Source organism: Maylandia zebra, linkage group LG3, assembly GCF_041146795.1.
Source record: "Maylandia zebra isolate NMK-2024a linkage group LG3, Mzebra_GT3a, whole genome shotgun sequence".
In the NCBI taxonomy this organism is placed as follows: Eukaryota; Metazoa; Chordata; class Actinopteri; order Cichliformes; family Cichlidae; genus Maylandia; species Maylandia zebra.
In genome coordinates, this window is record NC_135169.1 from 34,132,910 (window position 1) to 34,152,201 (window position 19,292).

At 38.3% G+C, this 19,292-nt stretch overlaps 1 long non-coding RNA gene across 1 annotated transcript; it reads right to left on the bottom strand.

Annotated features, from left to right (window-relative positions):
* Positions 1 to 8,781: 8,781 nt before the first annotated feature.
* Positions 8,782 to 9,468, bottom strand: LOC143416496 (uncharacterized). The gene is made up of 3 exons (XR_013096877.1): positions 9,401 to 9,468; positions 9,248 to 9,285; positions 8,782 to 8,822 (listed from the first exon to the last, which is right to left on the bottom strand). It is a non-coding gene; the product is annotated as an uncharacterized LOC143416496 (long non-coding RNA).
* Positions 9,469 to 19,292: the final 9,824 nt, after the last annotated feature.

Consider the following 19,292-nt stretch of genomic DNA (forward strand, 5'->3'; position numbering starts at 1 on the left):
AGTTTCCACTCCAGCTTCCTCCTGTAATTGTCCTTAGCCTCTCTGATCTTGTCCTTTAGTAACACCTGGACCTTCCTCACCTCCTCTTTGTTGCCCCCTCTGAAAGCCCTCTTCTTGTTGTTGAGGAGGGCTTTGATGTCCTTAGTCACCCACGGCTTGTTATTTGGGTAACAATGAACAGTCTGAGCTGGAACAATGGAGTCAGGTTGGGGATTACTTCATGCTTTTTATGTTTAACACCAGAGGTGGAACATGATAAATACATTTACTTAAGTACTGTACTAAAATGCAAATTGTCATTTTTATGGATATTTTTAACTTCTGCTACACTATTTGTAATTTAGATGGATTACAAACAAAACACTAGTGTACAGTTACACTCAACACATATGAAAGATTTAGTTATTGTTTTTCAGTTTAACATTTCATAATATCCTTTCTGTGAAGTGAAAATAAAAATTGTCCAAATGTGATAATTAATTTCTTTTTGATCATTCTAAAGGCTTGTTTTCTCTTTAATTTGTAGAGATGTATTGCTGTCACACAATTGTAATGCTAGAAATACAGGATGCAAAACAACTGAAAGCTTTCACAGTGTGATATTAGTACTTCTTTGGAAAGTTAAGAATCTGAATACTTCCTCCACTGCTTAGGCAATTTATCCTTTGACACACATAAATCTGTGCAAGACATGGACATATTCTCTCCACTTTGTCAGTGTCCTCATAGCTTTCATATATTTCTTACCATTAATGTGAGGGCTCTTATGGTCACAGCACAGTCCAGCTGGAATTATTCCCAGTATTTTTGCATCTAAGTGAGACACTACGTGTGTTTTCTGAACAGTTTCAAAAATACTTCGTATTCCATTTTTAAATTTTATGATTCCACAAAGATGGCAAGAAACTTTCCAATAATCCTTAATTGATTAAATAATCGAGATAGAATAAGAAAAAAAAGCGAGAAGTAAGACGTGACAAAATACCTGGTTTTCCATTTTCATTTCTGCTCCAACAAGGTAATAGATGGAAACAGAACATTCTCAGAGAAAGAAATATCAAGAGCTTCTTACCAAACAGAGCAAGGCAACCGACGCACTTTTACTTCTGCGTTCCCCTAGACAGAAGGAATCAGAGAGGCAATCGTTAAATAACATGGTTAATGGATAGGTGTCTTCATAAAGCTTGTGTGTAATCCAGTGTGCACACCTGAGACACACACAGACCCATGTAAACACACTTTAATAGATGTGTAGGTATGTGTATGTAAGGCATTTCCATTAATAAAAAATAATAATAATAGGAATTTGAAAAGCATCTATCCAATTGTGGCATTTACAAAAATTTATTTTGATCACAGGTTTAGTTTACTGCGTCCATCTGTTTTTGACTCTGGCTATGTTCTTTTCTTCTGAAAGTTTTAAGTACTTGTAACATCATACACTGACATAATCAATATCATCCCATTATGAATTGTTAGAATTGTGTTCATTTAAACACGTCAAACTACACATGATTATCTACTATTTACAGTGAGACAGGGCTGGTCAGCATGTATCAGGATCTATAAATTGTGCTTTCTATGATCCTGATTCAACAAGACCAACTAAAGATATAGGCTTACACAGAAAACACTATGATCCTTCCTCATATACAGTCATTTCTATGTTAGCCATGTAGGTTTTTGCTGCTTAGATGTAGCAAGTATTCAATATCTGTGATTCATTTTGCAGAATTGTTTAAGAACATACGCATGAAATACAATCTTTTAATGTAATTCCATTAATCATTTCCCTTCACTAGTCTCAAAAGTACATTTGAATTTCCCCGTGTAGCACAGTTCATGGCTGTAGTATATGTATGAAAACAACTTGAGATAGGCTTACTGTAAAAAGTCTACTGAAAAGCAAATTAAAACATTTTAAGTATTACCTCATTTATCCTGCTCTCAGTGACTGCTTCAAACTGGAACACCTGCGGCCTACTACATCTTCGACAGCCTAAGAAATGAAAAATTACATTTAAAAAAACATAAGACTCTGTATACACAAGAAATCAAGTTTTCACTCAAGAAGTCAAAATTTGTAATGTCCTCCTGATTGCCATAATCCATTTGTCTTCTGGGGTCATAAAGTGAACCCACCTCAGTTGAGTGTTTTTTTAAAGTACATACTATAAATTGTGAACAGAAGAAGGAGATAAAGGAACAAGATTGAGAACAAAATCAGTCTCTGTCTGCTCGTCTGACAGGCTCTTTGGGTGCTCCTCGAGGAGCCTAGAAGCTTGATGTTCCTGGGTGGTCATCTCAGGCTGCTCCTTGGCGAGGCTCTCTGCTTGCTTATTGATCAGGGTCTCTGCCTGTTCTTCACTGGGGATCTCTGCGTGCTCTTTGATGTGGGTCTGTTTGTTGGCACAGTGCTCCTTGGTGGCATTCTTGGACTGCACAAGCTGCTGTTCTGTGGGGGTATTGGGTTGCACTGGTGTGGAGGGTCCTATAAAACATATTTACTTTCATAAAAATCTTTCACAATTTTATCCCACAACTTAGACATTCACATTACTCACACTCTCATTACACATACATATAGGATCTTGGGGGTGGGCACGATACACGGAATCCAAAGTACCATCAGGGTGTACACCTCACCTCTAGCGTCGTTGCCCACCTCTCAATTTTAAATACACGTAGACATTGAGGGCTAGCAGGAGGGACCATGCACTTACCTGCTGCTCTCTGGCAGGTAGCTCCAAGCCCTCCTGGGTTTTAAATGCACCTTAGAACACACATGCATCAACACTACAATGAGCGGGTGGAGGGAGGTTTGGAGTCTTCTCTCACCCCCATTCTCTGCGACCTGCTGGAGCGGGGGGGCTAGGAGGAGGAGTTGGCCGTCCGACTGCGGTCTGGGGTGTGGGGCCTTCCTGCTGCTGCGGAGTCGGGGCGGTCTGCCTCCCCCCACCACAGGGAAAAGGGTAACACCACCTGGGTCTGGGTGCAGTTCCCCCCTCCAGGGGCAAGGGTACCTAGACCCGGTTTGTAGAGTACGCTTGGGGAGTGTGATCGTGTGTACAGCGTCTCTTTATGTCTGTCTCCACGTTGGTTGAGTGTGGAGTAAGTGCATATGAGAGCATGAGGGTGGGAATGGATGTTTGTATCTGTGTGTGCCTGTATGTCTGTGTCTATATGTCAGGTTGGGTGTCAGGCGCCACCTCTCTGGGGACATCTCAGGCCCTCCAAGGTTTGGAGGCCTATCTCCCCCTACCACCACTTCCCCTGCCAGTGGCGGACTCCCTCAGACATCGGTGCGTTGGTGGTTCTTTGTGTCCGGGGATGGGCGTCCAGGTACACACCGGCTCACTCCTTGGCGGCCGCTTATCGGGGCCTGGAGCCTGGGGCTCGCTCGGGCCACTTCGGAGGTGGGGTCACTCAGGCGCAGCTGGCTGCCGGCGGAGCTCACGGGCGCGTCACTGCAACTCCCCCTGGCTTCTGCTCCGCGGCTGCTGAGTGAGCCCTCATCTGGGACTCTCCTCAGCTCTTTCTGGGACAGTGGCGCAGCTGCCCCTCTGTTGGTCTTCCTTGGTCTCTTGTGTTCTGGGGGCCTCTGGATGTCTGGAGTTTTGATCTCCTCCATACCTGCTTCATGCCCTGGAGGACGGGGCTGTGGCCCCCCCACACCCTCTAGCAGATTATTACATGAAGGAACCTTTAAAAAAAAAAAAAAAAAACAAGCGCGTCCATGCTCACAGGTGTACACACGGGTGATCACACCCACAAACTACACCCTTTTTGGCTCCTACCTCAAAGCATACTGTGTTCTGTTGATCTTATGTGCTGCACAATAATGTTTAATATTTAGTATTTACTGTCATATTCCCATATATCATTGTGATGTTGTTTATTCTAGTACTCTTGTTCTCTTCTGCTTGTTTTCTTTTTTCTTTCTCAGCAGGTGATCCAGGTGATCGATATATGCATTTTTTATTTCTTTTTTTTTTTCTGCCCGTTCTGTTGGTTTTTGTCTTTTGCCCTTCTCCCCCGTCCCTCTTCTCAGCTGTTTCTCTTTCCCTCTTTCTTTCTCCCCTTCTTTTCCCCAGTCAAGTCTGTCCCGTATTCAGTAAGTGAAAAAAAAATAAACAATAACAGGTGAATCAAATGGACCATTACGGCAAGGCTGGGATGGTCAATTTGGTAACGTAAATCCGTTGGGCATCTTTGTTTGCCTTTAGACAACAATTCTGATGGCAAAAGAGCCAAACGGGACAGGCAAAAAAAAAAAAAAAAAAAAAAAAATCTTTCACAAAAAAGGCCTTATATTTAGCAGGAACTACACTTTGGCTACGTTCACACTGCAGGCGAAAGCGCATCAAATCTGACTTTTTTGACCCTATGCGACCCATATCTGATCATGGTATGACAGTGTGAACGGCACAAATCTGATATTTTTAAATCCGACCTGGGTCACTTTCGTATGTGGTACTGAATCAGAATCAGAATCAGAATACTTTATTAATCCCGAAGGAAATTAGGGTTACAGCAGGCAGCATGCTAATGGCGCATGCGCACTTACAAAGGAACCTTCTGACCAACTTGACACAAACATCACATTGGGGAGACATGTCAGAAAGGTAGGCTGATAGGAAAAAAACAACGAAAAAATACATAACATGAGGTAAGAGGAGGAGAAAAAAAACTCCACTCAGACTGAGCACCTAGTGGGAGAACAGTTTGATAACAGAAAAAACACCTCAGCACAAAAAGCACATGACTATCAATACACCATAGAAACACAAGACAAGCAACAGGGGCGGGTAAAGGGTAAGAGAGAGCCGGTGTAGACAGCGCATCTGGTCCTGCAGCATATCTGTGCTGGTCCAGTCGACTGCCATCTTCCCCGGTAGGGCACAAGCATCGAAGGCGTTTGGAAGGGGAGGGAGGATCAGTGTGTGCATATCAGTGTATGTGTGTGTGTGTGTGTCCGATACATATCCGATGTTTTAGAAAGTTTGCTGTTTGAATGGTCATGTCGCATTAAATCCGTCTTCTACGTCACTGACACAAGACAGACGCCAATTATCAGCGCTAGAGAAGACATTGTGAACGCTTCCTGGCCATCCAGTGAAACTGTTGGGAAGACAACGTTGGAGAAACGTGAACATTTTCTTTGTACTGTATAATCTGCAGATTCTGACAGAAATCTGCAACTATCCTTTGAAGCACCGCTCCTCTCTAAAACAGCAATAAGGATCATTATTAGGCCATATGTAAGTAACAAAATAACTTTTTAACTTAAAGCAAAATTGGGAAACGTAAAGTCCGAAACAAGTCTTTATATTAACGGCCATCAGTCAAACAATACTGTTTGGTCTGGGTCTAAACAGACGTCTTCTTGTGTGTGTGTGACTTCTTCTTTTGCGCATGCGGGCTGCTTTGAGGGTTCACACTAGAGCGCTTTGAGAGTTTATGAGGATTATGTGAGCCAGGCATTTTGTTCTCTGAAAAAAAAAAAAAAAATTAAGGGAAATTACCCAACTGTGGTGTTTGGTATGTGGCAACCTGTTGCTCCACATTCTGTTTGACTAAATGAAAAAGCGTTTTGAAGTAATCTGTTAATCTAAGCTGTGAGTGGTGAACTTCACACAGACAGCATTATCATTACCACAAAGGGCAAAGGTTTACTTCAACTGCAGTACATAAAACCCATTATTTGACATAAAAAAAGAAAAACTGAACTGTTAGTAATAGTTTAAAATTACTGTTGTTCTGTGGACACATGACCTATTATTGCCACAAAGAAACTGAAAGCATATAAAAATCTTCTAATATATCTTCTTGAAATCTTATCCAGTTCAAAGTCAGTGATAGCTGGCACCTATCTCTGCAATGAAAACAAAGCAATAAATGACTTGACCACTTGAAAACCAAACAAGATTTTCTAAAATAAGACTTTGTTTCTGAAAATTAATAAATAACCCTGTAAGGTATTATCAGGTTGAATCACAGGGTTACAGACAGATGTATTTATACTATAGTTTTAAAGACATGTTTCCTGGTACAACAAATTTTCTGGCATGATATGATCTCAGCTGAGACTGAAGCAGTAAAAGAAGGTGTGGGAGAAACACCTGTGTACAAAGGACTTGCCACATCACCAAGTATACTTGTTTTACTAGGTCTGTGAAAATTACTGTAGCAAAGTTGTTAAAACTAAATCTCTGTATGTGCATACTCAGATTTGTAACTTGTAGTATTAGTACTTGACTTGCATTCCAATTTTCCAATGTGTTCACATGTTTAGTTTACTTTTTTTCCTTCCTTTATGTCCTTATATGCTGTTTTTACAGGTTTTTTCAAAAGTAAGACTTCAGAGGGGTATATAACAAAGAAATGTGCTCTCTCTGCTGATGTTTATTGCTAAAGTGACAGCTGCACATTCAATAATCAAACATGCCTCAGTTTCTTTGCAGAAAAGAAAGTGAAATAACTAATATGAAAAACAATTTAGGAAATATTAAACAGGGAAACAATATATTTAAGATATCGACCAGATGATTTAAAAAAATACATCCCAGTTAAAGAGCCACAACATTAAAAAGCAAAATTTAATTAGATAAAGCAACAAATAAGATAAATAGTGCATACTTATTCTAAAGTGATTCTAAAGCACCTTAACATAACATGATTTGTTTATATTAGTTCAATTTCACTACTGTTACTGTCTCGGGCAGACTGGTAATGTATTATATTAAATAAAAAAGGGAAACAACACTCATGCTGCATTCTCCAATTAGACAAAGACAAAAGCATAAGCGTTATTAAAGAGCTTCAATCTCTGTTGAAAAATATAAAACATTCAATTAAATGTTTAATTAGCATAAGGATGTGGAGACATAAAAGAAATAATCATTTAATAATGATTCAACTCAATTTGACTCCAAATCCTGGTCTGGCTTTTTTATTTGTATTTTTTCAAAGCAACAAAACATGAACACAACCCACTTGATTTAGCAGCTTCTATTTCTACATCATCTACATCAGTTTTGGTGTATATTGGATAGTTTGTGTCATGGTGTTTTCGTTCTTCTCTTTTGGTTCTTCTTTTCTGCTGCTCTGGCAGACTTGCATCATTCAGTTCTACTCTTCTGGGCTTGGCTGCATTTGTTGTCTGAGATTTGGCTGCATGCCAAATATCCTTGGGCAAGATACTAACCCCATGTTTGCCTACTGGTGGTGGTCAGAGGGCCCGGTGGCGCCAGTGTCCGGCAGCCTCGCCTCTGTCAGTGTGCCCCAGGGTGGCTGTAGCTACAATGTAGCTTGCCATCGCCAGTGTGTGAATCTGTGTGTGAATGGGTGGATGACTGAATGTAGTGTGAAGCGCTTTGGGGTCCTTAGGGACTAGAAAAGCGCTATACAAATGCAGGCCATTTACCATTTACCATTTATTTTCAGTGATTCCTTCATTATTTTTGACACATCTCTCAGAGCTGCCCTGTGTGGGTTTCCCTACACTTTCTATTCTCATGTTCTTCATCTTTGTCCTGATGATTTCAAAATCTGGAGTCTGCATTTTTTCTTCATAAGTTATTTGAACTGTTCCTGACTTCTGTGAACCACGTCCTCCTTCTGTGACTCCCTGAATTTTTGGTCTGGCTTTTAGTTGAAAACTCTCTGCTTTAGTTTTTTCATTAGTAGCATCATCCTGGTTTTCTTTGGGTGCTTCTATTATTTCTGCTCCTGCTGGTCTCAGATGGGGTTTCTGTCTGATCTGAATTTGTTTAGTATTTCCTTCATATTCTTTCTTTTCCTCCACATCAACATCTTTCTGTGTTGTAGCAGCACCACTTACCTCCTCTACTGTGTTTTGTTCAAACTTACTGTGGTCACCTTTTTCGTCTCCTTTTCTTTCTCTCCTGTCCTCCTTCACATCTCTGATTTCTCTCTCTACACAAACATTATTATCACTTGAATGTGTAACACTGATCTCCTGCATGTTCAGTGTATCACTGTGTCTGTTTCCATGTTTATGACTCTGATCATCTTGTAGTATGCTTTCTTTTCCTTCATCAGCTTTTTCTTTATCCTGAAATGTGTCACAGCACATCTCTGCTGTTGGTTTATCAGCACTAATCTTTCCTTTTGTGTCATGTTGAAAATCTGTTTTTGTTTTCTCCTCAGCATGAGAAGGACTACGGGTTTGTTTATTCTCCTGATGTTCACATATGTTCTCTCCAACAGTGTCAGCTGGATGCTCTGCATGGCTTTTTTTCTCTGACTGTTTATCTTTAGCCTTTTCATCATTATCTGCTTTATCATCCATTAATTTACTCATCTCATACTGTCTGCTTAGATCATCACAGACTGCTGATCGATCACTGATATCAAGTTTAAAATCAGGATTATTATCTAGTCTGTTCTTATTAAAATCATCCACTTCTGTGTGTTTTTGATCCAGGTCATCACTTCCAGTGGTTCCTTTGTCCTCATTTGGTTCTTTGTCCAGAGGATCTACGTTACAGGGGGTGTCAGGTGATCCCCCTGCTTCTCTTAAGCGAGCAGTCTTTGGATTATCCGCTGTGTCTGTCTTCTCCCCTTTTCTCTTTCTATTGCTCTTATTTTTCCCATCTTGACTCTGATCATATTCATTACTGATGGTAGGTAGTCCACTGGTGGACACATCTGTGGACTCTGGAATAGCAGTATCTGCAGCATGAAGCACAAAGTAGAAACAAAATCATTCAGGCACCAAACAGCTGAGGAAACGACAACAAAAATATTTTCTCTTACCTTTCTTTTTGCTATAAAACAGAAGATATGTAGTCTGGGACCTAATTGACAAATATGACATGTAACAAATATGTTACTTTCACAGTTTCGCAGTGATGTGTTTGGCTAATATTTTATAACATATTTATTTTTTGCAGCAGTGTTTTCCGACGTATTAATATGTGTCTGTGTATGTTTACATTTTACTAACAGAGTAAATATTAAAAGATACACATAAATGTTTTAATTGTTTTCATTGATTTTATTATTTTGCTTTTGCACAGGAGAGTTTTGGGGACAGAGTTGAATCAATCACAGAAAAAATCTGCAGTTGTGATTATAGCACAGTGTGATATGATACTTCAACATGTAGCACACTGTAATTGAGAAAAGTGTATTTAATGCATGTTTAGTGCATACTCGTGTGAAAAGTTAAGAAATAACTGGAAGATAATGTACAGTGGAAATAACAAGCACGAAAACTTACCTCTCAGTGTTATCCAGCTGGAATGGCTGAAAACCAAGCTGATGATGTAAAAAATAATAAAGTATGACATGAATGATCAGCTGGGCCACTGTCACGCATGAGTAATGTAGGAACGTATTTTGGTATCAAAAATGTATAAGTGATCCATCTTACCTCTGTGACTCTGGTATCATCAAACTGATACCATCTGTCTCTGTGTTCATCCTGGATCTTGATTGTGGTGGAGTAATGTCCACCTCTCAGATCCCCAAAATGATCCAGAAACGCATATAGTTCATATTTCTGACTCTGATTACCAAAGGAAAAATGGCAAACATCAGAATGACTGAAGAAAATAAAATGGATTATGATTAAATACTAAAATATTCTGCACATTTACCTCTGGTATCTGCAGGGTGTAGGGAACCTCCACAGAACAGGTGATTTTGAAGTATGACATGTAATTATAGTTGAACTCAAACCTCTTCAGCAGCAGACACAAAACATCTGGATGATGCTTTATTACATCTCTCTGAATGAAAAACATTTAATTTAGGACAGTTTTACTGATACAGCACCAAATCACAACAACAGTCACCTCAAGGAGCTTGTCTGCTTCCATTACAAGTCAATATGGTTTCATAATTTTATTTAAAGAATAATAAAAGAATCATAAACATTTTTAACTCACCATAGTACCATCAACTTTGTCATCACACTGCTCACAGTACATCTGATTTTCTCCACAGAAATCTGAAGGTTTAAAAAACTCTTCAATGCCCTTCACCTGAAAAATATTATTTAAAATCAGCTCTGACAAAGATGTGCTGACCAGCATAAAGGCTGTGATTGTAAAGTGCTGGTAAATGTTTTCTCAGGGAGGAAGGTTTTCAATACACTAACTTTATTTAACATAAAAAATGTAAAAAGTTTTGCATTATTAGCAGCTGCCATCAAATAAACTCACTCTACTGGTTTTTGAACACAGTCTTTCATTTGTGTTAATGTTAAAATTATTTCGGCGTGCTGGTCTCTGACTGAAACATGGACATCTAATTATTTTTCTCTGCATCAGTGCCATAAATCAGAATTTTACTGCAGAAAAATTATTATGTATTGCACGTCTCTTTGTTACTTGTCATATCCTTACCACGCTGTAGTCTTCACTGCAGGAATCCACCAGTGAAAGAGGAAGAAACCAAAAAGGTGCATCTCTGTCAGTCTCTACATGATCTTTAGAGCAGGTGGTCTTGTTTACTAACTGACCGTGGAAGATCTGAAAAAAGCACAAATACTTGTTGGCAAGTGATATTTTTTACCCAGCTTTCATATTTATAGGTTCACTTTTGGAACCAGTCAAAGAGAACAGTCTCTACCTTTGATGCATCCGGACTGGTCATTCTTAAAACCCTCTCCAAGCACTCTGCAGCATCACGCTGTTCATACACTGGGTGGGGAAATATATGTGCATGCTTTCAACAAAACAATTAAGTTATTTAATTAAAAATGTTTTAGAATTATCCAGTCTAACAATTTAAACAAGTTAAACTATTAAATTACATTAAAAAACTGCACAGGCTGAAGAAGACTTTACTTCAAGACTTGTTGTAAATTGATCTACTTTAGATGAATTTATTAGACTCTTCAAACAATTCAAAGGTTGTGCTGTTTTGTGTGTTAACATACTGTACCATTGTCAATGCCCAGCTTCTGTGTTATCTTATATGTGCATGCTGTGTAGTTCTGTAAGTCATCAAATAAGACTTTAAGATGATGATCAATAAACTCAGAGTAAGGATTTTCTCCAGAGTACCTACATGGAAGGTAAATACGAGTAATTAAAAATGCACAATAGACTTCATATTTGATAAATACAGGATTACACTTAAAGCTGGGCTGTAACAAACCTTGTCACAGCCTCTCTGAAGTCCTTGGTCATGAACAGCACCTGCAGCACACTGTTCAAGTAATCTGTCGCTCCCTGGTTTATCAGTCCATGGTACCTGTTAGCTACTGGGAGGAGACTGATCATGTAAATTTCAGAACGATGAGCAAATAATTATGGTGGCTCATAGATTAAAACCCCTTCTGCTAATCAATTAAATCAATGAAAAACAATAAGAATTGACAAAAAAATTCAAACTGAACCATTAAGGTCAAGGTTGTCAGTAAAACTTTATTTGTAAAATGGAAGACGTTCAGAGACACCGTCTTTCTTATAGCAGTGCGGCTAGACAAAATGGTAAACGGTAAATGGCCTGTATTTGTATAGCGCTTTACTAGTCCCTGAGGACCCTAAAGCGCTTCACACATTCAGTCATCCAAACATTCACACACACAGTGTGAAAAGCACAGTCTAAACTAGGAGTGTCTGAGAGAAGTGTTTCTACCTGTAAGGGCGGTTATTGAAAGTCATCTAAAAACAATAGACCTAGATGTTAAATATATGTGTATAAAAAAAACATTAAAAAAAAAACAACTGGCAACAGATCTTACCAAGAGAGGTGCTGCTGAATAGCCTCCGAGTACTCTCCAACAGAGACATTTTCAGTCACTTCAATTCTATGTTACGGAGAGCTGCAAAAGAATTCAAAGTCTATACACCAGTCAGTATTTGTTTATAAACAACAACAACAACAACATTATTTATTATTAATTATTACTAGCAGGTAAACAAAGGCCCATGTTTTTGTACATAAGGTGCCAAAATCCACAGCCAGTGACAGGCTTTCAGTAACATCTCGAATAGAAAACACTTTGAGTATTACGATATTACCACTACAACACGCTGCTTTTCTAAGCTACATTTAATGACTTCCGACGAGGCTACGGAAAAAAAAAACTATAATAAACAAAAACAATACCAAAAAAGAAGTTTCTTCCCCAGACAGACAGTGCTTTTCAAAGAAATTGCTGATGAAGAATAAAACAAACCTAATTATTTTCAAATGGAATACACAAGTACACAAAAACAAAAGATTCAAACATACCTTCAGTGGTAACAGGGATATTTTAGATATCTTAAAGATGTTTTCTAAGATCTATGGCAATAAAAGTGTTTAATTTATGGAATATTTGAGTATAGGATATCTCTATCTCTAGTGCAGTTTAAAACACTGGAGTAGCGCTTTCTCTTTCACTTCTGCTACACCTTAGTGTTGCATTCAGTGTGTGTCGGAATTTTGAAAATCTGGCGTATTCTTTCGTATTTTTTTGAATTTAAAGAGACCTGTAAGAACACTCTATTAACGGTGAAATGATAACTATTTCATTAACACTATTTTAAGTCACCGATTGCGTGAGCTTGACAGAGATTTAATTAAAGAGCAGAGATGGTAAATATTAAGCGCAAGTCTATTTCCACACACAACTACCTTCATCATGAATAAACGCAGAGTTTAAAAAGACCTTGTGAAGCTCTGCTAAACTCAAACTTTGTGTCTCCGTTTTTCTCAAACACTTTCATTTTCTTAAATCCACCAAAAAGGTACTTTTTTGATGTTGCTGCTACTAAAACCCTCTAGTTTATAAGCAGAGAAGCTTAAAATAAAGCTTTACAAAAAGGTTGGTTTTCTGTACATGTTCTGAAGTTATTTTAACACCAAATGTTTGGTCTTGATCCACTTGCAGCGTTTAAACTTCTGCAATACTGTATCTATGCATCAGTTTTCTTATCCTCTTATACAATTTGGCCAGAGTGGAAAATTGCCAGTGTATCAAAAGGCCAGGGCGAATCCATACATGTGAAACAAAAGTTAAGGTGTGAAACCATCAACATTCATTAACAGGGACATAGCTTAAATCCAGAATTTGGTGCAATGTTCACAAAGAAGCTAAAAAAGCTTCCTGTTGCAGGTAAGTGGTGTAAAATCCACTGTTAAAACACGTGGCTCACACTTATGTGAGATTGATGATGTTGCAGTTGTGTTCCTTATATCCTTGTTATGTTTTTAGACTGTAGTGCCACTGAACAGCTTCAGGTGTGTCACACGATCAAAGATGCTGCATAAAAGGTTTGTTTGTTGTTACCACATTTTTAGAAATTTTAAGCCTGAATAGTTTGTTTGGAAATAATGCTTACATAGGCTAAAATAAAGGGTAAGAAAATACACCAGGATAAGCTGAGCTTTAACCAAAAACGCAGTGTAAAACACTCCAGGAAATTACTGATACAGTCAAGAAATCTTTCCCAGAAGCACAAAGACACGGTATGTTATTTAATGACTCACTTGGCAGAGCCAGGACAGCTGATATGAAGAACTAAGCAAACAAGGTTTAGCTTAGCTTCACCTTTCTGTTTGAGTTTTGGCAGAAAGGTAGAAACTTATACTCCAGACCTGCATATGAAATTGGCGCAATAGAGTGTTTTTTTTTTTTTTTTTTTTAGGTAATTTTAAATGATCTGAATTTGCTTCCATGTTGCAAATGTAATACTCACACGTACGTTTCATCATATTACAGATCAGCAAAGATTTACCAAACTTTGACCCACATTTGAGAGAGGTGAATGTTGCTTTAGAGATTGCCAAAACAAGAAAGCTTATCACAGATTATGTTTTGAGACATCTCTCTGCTGATAAAGAAGTTGAAGTTCAACTCATGTTTAATTGGGAAGTTTTATAGTCATGCGAAGTACTGCATGACAAAAACAGAGTCAGTCTTGGTTATAGCAGCGTCATCATTTCTCCCCGCATTTCCTGTCATGTTGTCACTGCTTTACAGGCCTGAAGCTCGACAGTACACAATGTATCCTTATCCGTAAGGTAAGGATACATTGTGTACTGTTTGTTTGTATATGTGTCTTTCTTGCTGCTTTTACCCAAATTTCCCCTTGTGGGACAATGAAAGGATTATTCTATTCTATTCTATTCTATTCTATTCTATTCTATTCTATCCTTATGTGAGTAAAAGAAAACATAATTAAAATATAATGTGTTAAATTTTCTTAGATGAGAGGGTCCAGCTGTAGATCAGAGGAATAGGAAAGGATTTGTGAATGTGTGTGCTTCAGTTTGGTTTAGCTATAGGCCTGAACGTGTCATAAAATTAGGAGTAGACTTATAGGAGACCCTCCCCCCCCCTTGAGTTGGGAAAGTAAGAGAAAGAGAAGTTATAGCTGAGTGGAAATTCCCCAGGGGATACCTGGGGTGGGGCTCTCAGTGTTTGTAACCTGATGATTGTGGTCTGGAGGGGAGATGGACTTTTATGACCGGCAGGGAATCACATACGCAGGGGTACCTACACGTGCACACATGCGCACACACATGCACACACACATGCACACACATACATACACAGGTACGCGCACACACAGGCACTCACGTTCTTGCGCATACATACACAAACACAGAGTTTACAACACACCATGTGGGTTTTATGATGGGGTTGTTTCTATAAAACTGGTTGAAACAGACAAAGAAGTGAAGATCTGCAGACGGACACCGGCCTTGCATGTCTTCCCTTCTGGAAGGTGCATGCGTAACTGAAGATGAATAAAGGTTTTGTGAAATGACTACTGAGTCCGGTGCAGTCTCTGGAGGCCTGAGGAATAAAAAAGAACCGGGGTGAAACTGCTTTATGTAACACTTACCTGTTCCAGTACAGCACAAAGATTAGTAAAGTTCTGTATTAGAAATGTGCCTTAAACAAAATAAAGGAACATATATAAAAGCAAAATACATAATTAAACAGCATTTTACTATTGTACTTTATATAAGTATAGCTCATCTTGAAATGTTTTACAGTCGGAATAACATGCTGGTTATTTCCTAAAACAAACCAGATGTCCACCTGCCTGAAGGGAAGAAGAAACAAAGTCACCGCGTGGTAATTACTAGAAATAGTAAAGTTTAATGAACGGTGTAGAAACTAGTTTAAACAACAGCTTTCAGAGAAAGCAACTCCTCCCGCACTGGAAGGGGTATAATTAAACATTAATGTTTTATTATGTCTCAGTTTTGATGTTGGGTACTAACAGTGAAGGTTGAGGTCATATGATTAGTCAACCTGGGTACTTTGTAGGTAGTTTGAAGACGATCCATAAAAACATGAAGTTAATACAAAGTTTTCACATTTGCTGTGATTTTGACCCGATTTTCACCAGAATTAATTCAGCTCGAGCTGTTATTGGTCTTTTCTATCATCTCACATAATTTGAAAATGATACCTTGAAAACTTTGGAGGCTAAAGTGACCACAGGTGGGACAGTAACGAATGGAGGGACAGGCGTCAGCTCCTCCAACCTGAGGGAGATCAGTAGTCTTGCAGTTGTTGAGAACTTCATGGTTTGAGTGGTCTGAGCGTGGAGCACCATTCCATGACTTCAATCATTGGCAGCAGAAGTCGTACAGTTTGTTGTTGTCTGCTGTGCAGATTTCTCAACTCAGCAGATTTTTCACCTAAATGTGGTGTTATTTGCAAAGTTTTGCAAATAATTCTCGTATAATAGTCTATAAATTGTGCACATTTTGTTCCCACTTTTTTAAAAACTTGATTGTATAATCAGTCTGATTTGCTTAAAAATAAAATTACAATCTTCTCTTCAAAGTAGGCCATCTCTTCAACTGACAGTACTGCCAGCCTGAGGACCACTGCACCACACTTTCCCATCATTTCACTTAAAGCGGGGCAGTTAAATTTCTACTGGTCTTGCAGGGAGCAAGTGGTTTAAAAACAGCAAACAACTCTTAAAAATATGAGGGTAGTGAAAATAAACCAAAACAATAAAGTAGCAGGCCTGGCAACAAAGAGCTTCATCTTACAAAGTCCCATCAAGCCAGGTGAGTACTTTTTTTAAGTTCAGCGTTATCATGCTCTGTAATTTAATGATAGAAATGTAAGTATTAGCCACATTTTGGAAAGTGAGAGAAAAAGGAAGGAACAAATGAAGTAAGAAAGAAACTTGATCAAGCAGACTGTGGCACCACCAGGTGCATGACCATGACCACATGACATCTCTGCTACTAGAGTGTCTCCTCACCGGCTGCACAAAGCAAAAACAAAGGACACCGAGTTTGATATCGGCATCACAAACAGTCTACATGTGACCAAAACACTGAATATATGTGAGCATTTTTCTGATATACCTAACACCAGCATAACAAGTGCACATAACTGCTTTAGTTGGCTTAACTGGTACACCAAGGGCGTAGATTTGGCATGGACGAAGGGACATGTCCCCACCAATATCCAGCAATTATTGAATTTTCCCCACCAATAATTTGATCTCTTCGAGTAAAGAAAAACAAACCTGATAGAAAGAAATAACGATCTGTCAACGTCTCATTCACCCAGCGGTGCAGAAAGAGTTAAATTATATCCTCTACTGGAGTCCTACCTCATGTGACAAATATGGCCAATGTGATTGGCTGTGCCTTTCAGGGAGCTCTGTTTAGTTTTAGCAGCGCCAAGCCTGCGCTTCCAGGAGGAGAGGAGGACTGCAGCAAAAAGGAAGAACCTGGATATAAGAAAGTATTTTTCAAAGAAACCTGTAAATCACTTAAAGTCAAGTTCACTCATAAAATGTGTCCGTCATAATAACGTTACAGGCTGTGCTAGGCTTTGGCCCACATCAGTCTAAAATTGTAACCATGAATAATGTGTTTTGGAAACTAACTGCACAACAGGAAGCACTATTAGTTATCTCAGTCTCTCAGAGCAGCATTTCTAATTTTGATTGAAACTGTCAGAGAAAACGGCAGCCTCGAGCAAGCCAGGATATTAGTTTATAGCGGCTGTTAACATTATATGTCTAACATTAAAATTTCATCCTAATGGTACTTACATATTCATAGAGTTAATTTTGAGACAATATATCATGAGGTAGCCATGATTTTGCAAATATTCCAACTTGTAGTGCAGTTTGCAGAAATTGTTTTAAAAATGCACTCACCCTAAAAACATGCCTAAAATGTTGCATAATTTTGCTGAGAAATCTTTTACTTTGTGGTAATCTTAGATGGGTAGTTTTATGGACAAAACCCACCAGGTCATTCAGTGTTCCCTTACTGCTAATGTATATAAGAGATGTTGGTGTAATAAAACTGAAGTAATGTTGTTAAGTCCTTAAAGTCATATTCTTTTATTGTCATGACTGTATTTGAAGCTATTTTTATTTTTGTATGATACCTGATTTATATGAAATATGGCTGAAGTAAACTGAAGTATAAAATACTTAGTCAGTCATTTGTTTAATAGTAATTTAACATTATATAATTCAAATGTAAAACTATGAATTGTCATTTTAAATGGTTTAAAAGCATGTAGAATTGCATATGTAGGCAAGTATATTTCACCTTTTATCAAGAAGCAAAGACAAAAAGGGGAAAAATAGAAAAAGGGCAGAGTTCGGTGGTTGAATCATCCGTCCCCACCAATGCCAAAACCAAATCTACGCCCTTGTGGTACACTAAGTGAAATTAGAACCGAGGGTATAACTTTATCTACTCATTTAACGCACCAAGATTAAGCAACCCATTGAACTTTCAGTTTCTCCAGGGTACTTACAACAAGTCATATGGGCGACCGTGGCTCAGGGGGTTGGGAAGCGCATCTGTAACCGGAAGGTCGCCAGTTCAATCCCCGTCGTTGTGTCCTTGGGCAAGACACTTTACCCTACCACCTACTGGTGTTGGCCAGAGGGGCCGATGGCGTGATATGGCAGCCTCGCTTTTGTCAGTCTGCCCCAGGGCTATCAGTCTGAAGGCAACCGTAGCTTGCCTTCACCAGTGTATGAATGCGAGAGTGAATGAATAGTGGCATTGTAAAGTGCTTTGGGTGCCTTGAAAAGTGCTATATAAAAATCCAATCCATTATTATATGGCGCATTACGACAGGTTTGCATTACCTTTTAATATATTACCTTTTAATATTCTGTGTACAATTAATATGTAGAACAGCTCTGGATAAAAGCTTTAAGTTGCCTACCACAGGATATGAATATTTACTTTAAATGAGACGCATATTACAGGGATCAGCTGATAAACACTCACTGGTCAGATGAATACTAGATACTAGTATGTTGTTGTCAACAGAAACTGAATGAAGCCCAAAATGAAACTAAGCTAACCCAAGAATAAGTAGCTAAAACTTCAGGCTGCTCAAGAAAATGTTATTTTTAGTTGTAGTTAAAAAAGTTTAATGGTCAAAAATTTCTGCATATTAGAGAAAAAACCTTTTAGTAAAAGTAAACTGAAAAGTGAAATTATTTTTATTAACTCAGCAGGTTCACAATCAGTGAAAATGTGGTGTTTCAAGTCAATTTGAAACTGAAACTCTGAACACAACCTGCTCCTGACCAGGTTATGTGATATCTATGAAATCAACTAGATTTTATAGAACAAAGCTCAAACATGAATGATGACTAAGAACAAAAAAGAACAATAAAAACCAGCAAAAGTCATACAATAATAATAATAAAAAATAATAAAAGAAAAAAATGGTTGCAATCTTCCAGAATGGTCCAGATGGAATCAGCTACAGACTATCGAGGAACTGTACAGATCAACTCTGTAAGGTTACATCTTTAACATCTTTAACATCAGTCTCGGTCTGGAGAGGGTCCCCATTCTGTGGAAGACCTCCTGCATGTTGCCGGTACCAAAGACAACATACCCCAAGGAGCCAAACCACTTCAGTTCATATATAATGATAATAATAATTTTAATTTTCCATTAACCAAATATTAAATAGTCCATCATTTGTTCAGTGTGAAATTAGCTTTTTGCAAACAATAACTTTAATTTCACAACCACTAGTTTCAGTGTAAAATTTCTACCTTGGTTCCCTTCAGTAACAATCAAGTAGAAATATGCCACTGGAAATATTATTTTTGCCTCAAAGCTACTGTCTCAGTTTATAGTTTATAGTAGATATACCAAAATCCAAAGAATATGCACAGCCACATGAAATAACTGATATTAAAAACAATACTGGGAAATATTACACAGCAAAAATTACCACAAGTGGAGACTTGTCAAATAAATAATCATTAAATGCTATGCTTGCACTTTCTCTCAACTTAATCTGACAACAGCTGCTTTTTTTTTTTCTTCATCAATGCAGAATG